Raw genomic sequence first — 10986 nt, 5'->3', positions numbered from 1 at the left:
TGGTTGGACGTCATATACATACAACTGCATTTTCCTATAAGACAAACATCTAAAACCATAAATACAACAGTAAAACTTAATAGTATGATTCAGTTACATAGCGAAGGCTTTATATCCATGTAAAGCATACTCGGTTAGAACCAGCCATTACAGGAAATTAGATTAAATTACAATCCAAACTGCTTGTAATGGACTTGTATTTATGTATTTATGAGACAAAAAAAAAGGAAAAAGAACTATTACTTTATTACTTACTGTGACACTAAATGAAATTATGAGAACATGAATGTTTCCATGTTTAAATAATGCATCATACGGCCTTCCAGTACATGCGGTAGCATTACTCACTCAAAACAGCAAACTACTGTTTTTTCTTGTTTATAATCCATTTATCAGTTTTTATTTTTTCTTTTCCTGAGATGTCTTCTGAGATATATACTATATAAATATAAGATATTTATAAGATATAAATGATGGGACAGGATAACCATACCAGAAGGTGTATGTCTATACAGTGCAAGTAGGAACATGCAGGTGGCCAGTTGCAACATTCTACAAAATGCTTGACCTGGCAGGGATGAACACACACACATTCTGAACAAGACATGCACAGGGTCCTCTGAGAAAAAAAAATGATGGAAGAAGGAAAGAAAAAGCAACGTTGAAAAGAAGCAACTATACCAAGACCTCCGATTACACTGGGGAGGATAACTCAGTGTCGGATGCTCCTCCGCTGTAATAGGAGCTGTAGTCAGGTCAGTGTGTGGAGTGTAACCTGGGTTACTGATCAGAAGATGCAGGGTCCGACACTGCTAAGCCCTTGAACGAGACCCTTAACCCAATCTGCTCCAGGTGTGCCATATCCTGACTGACTCTGGGATATGAGGAAAAAAATCATGTAATTGCGCTTTAAGGTATATGTGACAAATAATCGAATATTTTAAATTATCATCATTTTCAAAGGTGTTGTTTCTTTCACTAGTACAACAGAAGATCAATATAATATACAACGTACAAATGCTCAGAACATGCTTCTGCCTTGTATGATTGATCTTCTAACAGTGTCAGATTCAAATATGCAATAATTGAATACGCACAATGGATTGGCAGAGTTTTATATTCTCCAAGATTTTATATATTCATGGACAAAAAGAAATATTTTACATAGAAATTTATTATGAGAAAGTTCAATTTAATTCGAAAACCTTTGTATAACGATTTCAAAATTCAGATGATGCTGACATTGTTGGCCAACGTTGGCCTTTGTGCACATCCAGTTGCATGTCCAGCTGCAACAAAAATCGTTGAATAGTCTGATGATTTTACAAATGGCGCCATTGAATAAGAGTGTTATCGCTCTTGACTTTCCAAATCTGAGGTGATCAGCAGTGAAGCCAGTTGTTTGTAGACTTTTATAGACTGGAAATGGTATTCCTGGCAACTCCAAACCCCAAACCATCTGGTGACGTCTGCTTGCGTTCTACCAAGTTAAAGCATTACGATGGTCCTCTCTCTGCTAGCATTGTCTAAACAGGACATGTGCATGATGCCTTTAAAAAAATATGAGTTATCCATGATACTGTAAAATTCTTCTGATCTAATTTGACCTTACCTGTGTTCTTAATTTAACTACTCAAGCGAGTTATAAATTAATATAAATTTCGGGTTTTTGTAACAGTACAGATTTTTTATTATGGTGAAATGTTTTTGGGTTACTGATGTCCATGAATATTGTGGATATTCTAGTGTTAATATGGATGTATCGTTTTGGACACATGCAACTTTACAGTGTGTGTACAGTATGTGTGTGTTAGCTCTGTTTTCAGTGAAGGTTGTGTAAAAGTGCACTCAAGGCTGTGAGCCGTGTTAAGGTGAGGTTTACTGTGTATATGAACTTTTTCTCATTTCCTATATGAGCTCATGTACTGAATGATATAAATAGTAGCAAACATATTTGCTGTGTGGAGAGAGAGAGAGAGATACCCAGTAAGTGAAGTGGAAGCACAAGCGACATAAACCATGCTTGACACAGGTTGATCATGTGGAAGCTGCGAGTGAAAGAGCACATGTTGGCACCGCCTGCTTTTTATTATATTTATACATGGCTCAAAAAAGCCAATTGGATGCTCCCAAGGTGAAGAGGTGGAGGGTAGGGGGTCAGTGGTGGTGGTGGTGGTACAGGCGGTGATATGTTCGGTTGACTATTCACCCAAAACCTGCCCACTGGCTATAATTCCTGTAAGGAATTCGGGGAAATCATGCATTGAAAGCGCTCCATAATGTTGAAGCTTAGCTCTGATCACTGAGGAGTGGTGCCCTTCTGGAGCATGAAAATGTCAGCAACTCACATTACCTTCTGCAAGGAGGGACATGAACAAGGAAAGACAGAAAACAGTCTTTTGATACAAACGAGCTTGTTAGAACATTGTACTTAATTTACCCGAGGAAGGAATGGGTTTGTTGTTAGTAGCAGTGTTTGGGGAGAGGATGGCGAGGTAATTTGCATGTCAGAACAGTGCACTTAATAAGGACCGTAAATGAGGTTACAGGATATTGGACAAGTCTGCAAATCTGGTTTCCTAGCAATCTCACATGAAAAAGCATGCACAACTTAAAATAGCAAGTGGAGAGCCAATCATAATACTTTATTTTGAGAATGTAATTTTCTCAAGCCTCGCCAGTAATTAACCTCGCTACAAAAAGGTACTGGAAGCACGGCAGTTCCAGCTAGACCGTGCTAAAAGACACAAGGATACTGTGTATGATAGGCTGAGATGAGGATGGATCAGGAGGGGGGGTGGGGGGGGTGGGAAGACTGGATTCAACTTTATCTGTGAGCGAAAGAGCCTTTTCTTTCCCTGATTCTCTCTCTTTCTCTCTCTCTTTCTGCCACTTCTATTTAAAACCACAGCCTTTTTTAACTTTTGCTGAATTGGGCTTTTATTCAGAGTTAATTTAGCACTGGCTCATCAGAAACTTTCTCTTAGCTAACAGGATCGCTTACAATGACGGCTGTCAAACACCTTGGCTGATAATCGACTGCAAGCAGTTGAACTAGTTTTTCAAATGTGTAACAACAGAGACGAAAAAAAAGAAAGCAGGATAAAAGAAAATCCTGAATCTCAGACCTCATTATGTAGCCTGACTGTCCTAAGCTAATTTGTTTTAGTTTTTTTTCAGTGGGATATATCCAGTTTTTTTACTTTAAACATTTTCATTTTTTCTTTGATTTTTTTTCTATTCTTTGATTTTTTTTATTAGTCAATTCCTAGCCCGTCATCAAGGCACTCCCACATCAAGGCTACACTACCAACTCTCATCTAGTGATGGGTCGTTCATGAACGATTTGTTCTTTTTGGATGAATCTTTAACGTGACTCAGAAGAACGAGTAGTCCCGGAGAGTGATTCGTTCATTTTCTACTGGGCGCGCATGCGTAAAGCATCACAAAACCCCCGTAGGTTATGTATAGGAAACGGAATTGAGCGATTCTTTCTCAATGACTCTTCTACTCCAAGTCGTTCATTCTTGTGTCACGTGACTCCCATAAACGCTATGCAGTGCAATACACAGGAAACAGAATTGAACTGTTCTCCTTAATGAGTCTTCAAGTCCTGAGTCGTCTGTTCCTTTGTCACGTGACTCCCATAGACGCTATGCGGTGCAACAGATTCAAAAGAACAAACTACTCAGACTGGAAGATATAAGAGGTGAGCTACTCATTTTGTTTATTATAATATGTCCTTAACTGCGTTGTAATATTTTCATTACTGGAACTAGAGCCAGAATTTGTGTATGTAGATGTGTGGGGGGTCTTTTTATTGAAAATGCAACATTTTTAATTAAAAGAACGAAATGACTCAAAAAAAGATTCGTTCATTTTGATGAACGAGATTTAAAGAACTGAGTCAATAAAATGATTCAAACGTCCCACCACCACACGACTTTTTGTAAGTCGCTCTGGATAAGAGCGTCTGCCAAATGCCTAAATGTAAATGTAAATGTAAATGTACATGCCTTCTCCAAGGCACGTGACGTCACCAACTGCTTGGTCCTTGATTGGATGTAGAGCCATGATTGATGTGAAACCGTTAAGTGCCTCTCATCCCACCCCTCTAAGAGAGAGCTCAGCCAATCAGATCTCTCCAGAACCCCGGCTGCAAGAGGCTACAGCATCACCCGGGAGTTGAACTCGCGCTCTTAGGATGATAGGACGAGCACTGTTTTTTCTTTACTTATTTTTGAGATGCGTTTTAAATGTCTGTACTTACAGCTATAGCATATTAGCTATATGGCAGGTTAATGACTCATTAAGGCACACTGTCAAGCTAATAACAACACCCTGCCAAGACGATTCCTCCTAAATTAGAAACTAAAGAAGAAAGTGCTTTATTTTATGCACTCCTTCCATTAAGACGTTCCACTTTTTGAAGCACTGCATTGTAATATTTCAGTGTGGTTCTTTTCATCCTCTTTGATGAGTTGGAATTGACAAGTTCAGATGTAGTGCATGTGGACACGCAGATGAAGAGCCTGATGTGTGAGTCGAGATGAGAGGAGGTGCGGGGGGTGGTAGTGGGGGTTACTGAGGTTGATGTTAAGTAATCCAGGCAAAATGTCAGGATGGAAGAACTGAGAGCGGCTAGCCTTCGGCCCAGCTGGCACGCTCATCCAGCGCTTATTATAACAGAAAGTTATTTATAAAGGCTAACATGTGTCACTACCTCCTGATGTGCCACCACACTCTCTGCTTTAGCCCAGTGCTTCTTACATCTCTGACTTGTTTACTTGCCAGTCTAAATTGAGGGCAATCTAAGGGCAAGTGTGAAGGTGCAGGGTGAATGGCAGGTTCCACATGCTGCTAAGCACACACATTCGCCCTGACGGACACAAGTGTACACACTGCGCATACGCACAATTATGGCGAAAGACACACATGTAAACAAACAACCATTTACAAGGGCCATTCAATTCAAACTGGGACTTGTGATGAAATGTTGCATGAACGAAGGTGTAAAACCGGTTGACATTTACAAAGAAACCGCAAGCGCAGTACAGTGATGAGACACTTAGCTGTAGTAAAATACGTGAATGCAAACATTTAGCAAGTGGAACGGCCTGATCCTTGAAAATCGACAAATCACCAACTTGCAGAAGAAATGCATCAGTCTGTGGCAACTGTACACACATACGCCACGTGCACTTTACAGCGTCTCGACTGGGAGTTATTGCCACATTCCCTCTATAGTCCTGATGTCGCTCCAAGCCCCTTCTACATGTTTGCACCATTTAATATGGTTCTGTGTTCCTGACTAGAAACAGGCAGTCCGATCATGGTTCTGACTGAGAAAACTTTGTAACTTGATGGTATCCAAGCACTAGTAAAACACTGGGATAAGTGTATGAGTGTATCAATTGATTACATAAAGACATAATTTTTACTCTCATAAATGTGTTCTGTTATTCTACACAATCAAAAGACCCAGTTTCACCCGAATACCTCTCGAAGTTGACTATTGGTACTTCTTGACATTTTACCCCAAAACAACCCTAATGTCCTTTTCCTCCAGCCTCTCAATCTGTTAAAACCTCATGGCAGTCACTTTTTTTTCATATGGTTATCTATCCTAATTGATATGAGTGCAAAACACCAACTGCTAGATGGTCTTGCTTACAATATATCATGAACCTAGTAAAGAAATGCTTCTCCGACCTAGCCCTGTCCTGTTCTCATTACTGGCACCCGTACAACTAGACCATGTGCATCTGACACCGGGAGACTTTTGATTCATGATGTATGGCAAAGTGTGCCAGGAGCCTGATAGATGTTTGGAGCCAACCTTATCCAACTCCAGGTTATGAGTCCAACAGGTGGCTTCAGTGAAAAAGCGTGAAAGGGATATGTAACAAAGTCTGGATTTGAAAATGCTGAAATAAAGATATAACTCATAACACACTAAGTTTCATATAGGTCAATGTACACACGGACATTTGGAGAAAGTTAATGTCCCACATTGAAGAGTGACTACTCTCTTCAAAATACATCACCTTGGGCCATGTGCCTATTAAGTAAATGTTTTTGGATACTATGTTCATAAGTAAAAAAAAAAAAAAAAAAAAGTCACATGCTAATATTTTCCTAATGCACTACTATCATTTCAGTAACGTGTGACATTACGTGTTACAGTTGGCTAATTTGGGAAGCCATATACTACTACTGTTCACTTTCTCCAAACACAATTAAACTGGCTAAATTGCAAAAGCAAAGCACATACTGTACAGTAATTCCATGCATGTTACACATTGACTGGCCTCAAAACCACTCCAACATATTGTTTAAACCTGGAAGGACAGTACTGAACTGTCACCTTCACAGAAGAACTATGGATGAATTAAAGTCGTTAAAGTGACCATTATCAGAGATCATTAAATGCTTGGCGATGTTACGTCTTAACAAATCGTAGCTATGTTTAATAGTGAAAGTAAGAGCATTTCCCCACACAATGCAATGGGAGCTGACAGGATTGGGACTAAACAGCTGTGTGGCCATAAGGAAACCACTTATTAGTGAGACTAATAAGAACAAAGGCTTCAATTTGCTAAGGATAATTAAGAGTGGACTTTGGAGGAATGTAAAATAGTCATGTGGTCTGATGAGTCCAGATTGGCCCTAATTCAGAGCGGTGACCGTGTCAGGGTAAGAATGGAATCGAATGAAGTGATGCACTCATCACGTACAAGCCAGCGGAGGCAGTGTTATGATCTGGGGTTGCTCAGCAACGTTACGTGGTAATAAAAGTCAGCTGATGACCTGAATGTACTGAATGACCAGGTTATCACATCGATTGAGTTTTTCTTACCTGATGGCTCCAGCACATGTCAGGGCTCAAATTGTGAAATAGTAGTTCTGGGAGCATAAGCAGTTTCACATATGGATTGGACACCATATTGTGTCATAATCAAAGCTGAAGGCAGTTGAACTGACTATTAAAGTGTTATATATAGGCAACAATTATTATTATATTAACCATTTCTCATTCACTTTTCCAACACTTTGGGCAAGCCATACCTTATATATAACATTTTATCTACGATGAGAGCCCAAAGGCCTGATATAATTGCATCCGTTTATAGACTGTATGCTAGGCCAAGGTCACCAATACAGACTCTCTGTGCTATAACATATTTTAATGGGATTCGAAGCTGGCAGGCTGCATTTATATAGGATGGGCACAGACTGACATGCCAGGTGGCTGCCATGCGAAGCCAAGTAACTGCTGTACTAGCTGAGGATTTGCTTTTTGCTCCTCAAGCTTGTATACATATGTACACAGTCACATGTATGAATATTTGTATGTAGGGGTCCTCAGCATTGATGAAACTAAATGCAAATATATTTTCAAAACTAAACAGATCAAGACATGCTGTGACACTATTTCTTTTTTGGTTATTTATTGAGAAAGCTTGCCAGAAGGGTTAAAAAAAATGATATGGGTAGTATATATAGATTGTGTTAAGGAGTATGTAGATGGCTATAGATGGAAAGCAATAAAAAAGTGGCATGGGTAGGAGGTTTTTACTTTCACGTGGGTGTGAACAAGATGTGAAGCTTGCAAGACAAATAAAGGCCATGTTGTGCGATGCATTAACAGCATATATTTATGTGACGCTGACAGAACTGGCATTGCTCCCTACAGTATGTTTTTTTTTTTTTTTTGGTGTTTCCAGAGGCATAGTAGTAGGGTTCATAATTAATGATTAAAAAAAACAAAAACCCTGTCAGTTTACGCCATGCCCACTTCAGTTTTGAATGTGAATAAGGACACAGATGAAAACACCTGGAGCATTAAGCAGATACAGATACACAAAGTGGCATGGCATTATGCCTGTAGAACAGAGAAAGGCTACAATGCAACACTGGCTAAGCGTCAACCGCTTATTCCTGTGTGAATTAGTCAACATTAACACGTGCGAACAGTGCGACAGCTCAGCGAGGATTAAAGACGATTTTCACCTTTTTTCTGTCTCATCACCATCCACTGCTTTAGAAATGTCCTCTATAGCGATTCTGCTGATCCACTCTTTTTTTTTTTTTGTTATCAAAATGACTTCATATAGAAGATCAGCTTAGTGTGTGATGCTGTTTTAGTGATGTTCCCATTTGCCGTCGCAATCGTTTTTAATTTTGGCTTGACTTGAATATAGATATGGTAACCCTACAGAAGCTTAATAATTTCATTAAATAAGAACTTAATCTGTCGTTCTTTCTTTATCAGGCCGTTGCGTTTCGGAATTTTTTTTGCAAAAAACTGTTGGTGGTTCTGTGATGATAAGCTGCGTCTATGTAGATGATCATTTATATATAAACTAATTATGATACTGGTAATTGCCACATAGGTACACAGAGTAATAAAAAGGCTATTAAGTAAAATACCTGTCATTAACCTGTAACTGGGCTAATATAGGAATCGTCAAGATTTAATAAACAAAACAGTCCTTCCTGCATCACACAGGACCAATTTAAAAAGTGCCATTATTAATTATGTAAACTGGATAAAGAAGTCGTTTGGTTCTTATAGACAAAAATTTGACATGACGATTTTAATCAATGCATCTAAGATAAATATTTGAAGAAATGTCAGATATCTCCTCGTTGTGAATGACTGATTTGGTGTGTACTCTTTGAGCCTGCTTAAATACACACAGTTTATCATTTAGGTAAACAAAGAATCTTGGAGGTATGAATTTTATGACCGTTGGCTGTAACTCCCAAGGCAGTGAAACTGTAGTTGGCTTTTGTACTTTTGTTCTATGGTCTATAAGCGCAGGCTGTAACTCTTCTCTTGGGCCAGAGACACACATAAATCAACAGCGTATCTCCACAAGCCAATCAAATTGTTCATTTGTAAAAATCTGTGTTTATAGAAAAGCCTGCTTTTATTGCCTGTTTAAAATGCCTATGCATGTTAACCAAGAGTCGAATCCATAAAACTCAGATGAGGTTACACATTAACAGCCGCTCAGCCATGCTCAAATTGGGTTCCTCGGATTTTCAAAGTGGCAGTAGGCTTAAATAGACCAAATGATGATCTCATGTCAGGAATGGAAGGTAAAGGGGAAAGAAAAGAAACGGCTCTGAGAATCTTACAGTCACATGAGACTCAAATTCCACTGTAGGGCAGCCTGGCATTTCAGATACTATGCAAGATAATAACGTCGGGCCATTTATAGATAACCAGGATTCAGGGGAAAAAGACCCTCATGGATGGTATTTGTTTTTCCATGCTGCTAAGGAACGATGGCACCTTTTTCTGTATACACAAAGAAAGATTATAACAACTTCCCTGAGAATTTGTGTCCTCTCTTTGAATTCAGGTGACTTGATTGTATTCATTAAAGGACTGGAATATATTTAACACTCTAGTTTCATGTTGATACCTAATTTACGTGCTCATAAGAAACTTATATTATATAAACCTAGTTATAAAACTTATATAGTTTATATGTGCTCTTGTAAAAAAAAAAATAATAATAATAATAATATATATATATATATATATATATATATATATATATATATATATATATATATATATATATATATATGATCAAAAAATTAAAAAACTTTAACAGTCCCAGTCTTGAGTGGAAAACCTCTATTTTATTTTATTTTTTTATCTATTTCAGTCAGTTGTTAATTATAATTATACACAGCAGCTACTCAGCTGCCCCATTGTCTGTTTCTCCTCCTCTGTTTGTCATGGCTTGTGGGCGGAGGACCAGTGACAGTAGCGTGAAATCGATGTGATGAAAAACAACTAGGCTATCTCTATAAGCCATTGGTTGCTCTATTACAATTCCCCGCCCTGTATCAGAGCATGTCCTCCTGCCACTGCTGCGATAGGGCGGTGTGTGGCAAATTACTCAGCTACTATCACAGGTTATCAGCCCACGGCTGACCCCCTCTCTGAAATATCTCCTCTCCGTCCGCTCACAAGGCTCAGCGTTTCTGTTACCTTCCTCGTTTTTTTTTGGGGATGAATTGACCTTATAGTATTATGTAGGTAGAGGAAGATCAGGAAAGAAGAAAGGTGCATTTTCTTCCTTGAACATCTTTGAGGTTTGTACCAAGATGACAAATCATCTGTGAGAAATATGGTACATATTGAATCTGGTTAGGTAACACACAATATGCAGCCACTCATCATTATACTTCAATTTCTTGACTTAATAGAGCCTGGAATGAGATATTTTACTCTGTGTTGTTAAAACACAGCAAAAGACTATAGTGATCTTTAGGTCCCCCAGAATGTGTGTGTGTGTGTGTGTTAATGATCCAGCTAAAATACTCCAGGCAAAAATGCATTTTTTTTTCATACCACACCCTTCTTTTATTCCTCCTTTTATTATATCACTCCTTCTCCAAATGTACTGTTTCAGTGTTTATGTAAATGAACTACTGCTGAGCTCCACGCAGAGCCGAGCAGCAGGCTGGAGGAGGGGCTCTTCTTATATGAGGTCACAAGACTTGTTTAAGCAGTGGGCGATACAAAGATTGAAAAAGGACAAAAACAGGTAATATTTTTTGTTTATACACGCAAGTTGGCAACACAGTTAAATGTCTAAAACTGAATAAAAATTCAATTGTGTCCCTTTTAAGGGCAAGTGTAAATTTAATCTAATTTACTCTCTAAATTATCCTGTTTTGTTTTTGGTCATAAGAATCATGTTTTAATTTGCAAGATATAGCTAACATGTCTGATTTATAATGCTTTAGCAAATTTACATAGGTTGCCTGAAATCAAGAAACTGGCTGTTTTAAAGCTGAATGTCTAGCTTTTTACTGAGTTGGCAAAGATAGACATGTTTAGTTTGTTGAGTTCACGGCATCTGCTACTGCAGCACCTTGGCATTTAATGCGATGATGTCCTCAATGTCTTGAACATGACCACAAAGTTAAAAACATCAGGACTTTTGTACCTTCCTC

The sequence above is a fragment of the Clarias gariepinus genome, chromosome 1 (assembly GCF_024256425.1).
Source record: "Clarias gariepinus isolate MV-2021 ecotype Netherlands chromosome 1, CGAR_prim_01v2, whole genome shotgun sequence".
NCBI classification, from domain to species: domain Eukaryota; kingdom Metazoa; phylum Chordata; class Actinopteri; order Siluriformes; family Clariidae; genus Clarias; species Clarias gariepinus.
Note: the sequence above shows the minus strand (reverse complement) of the source record.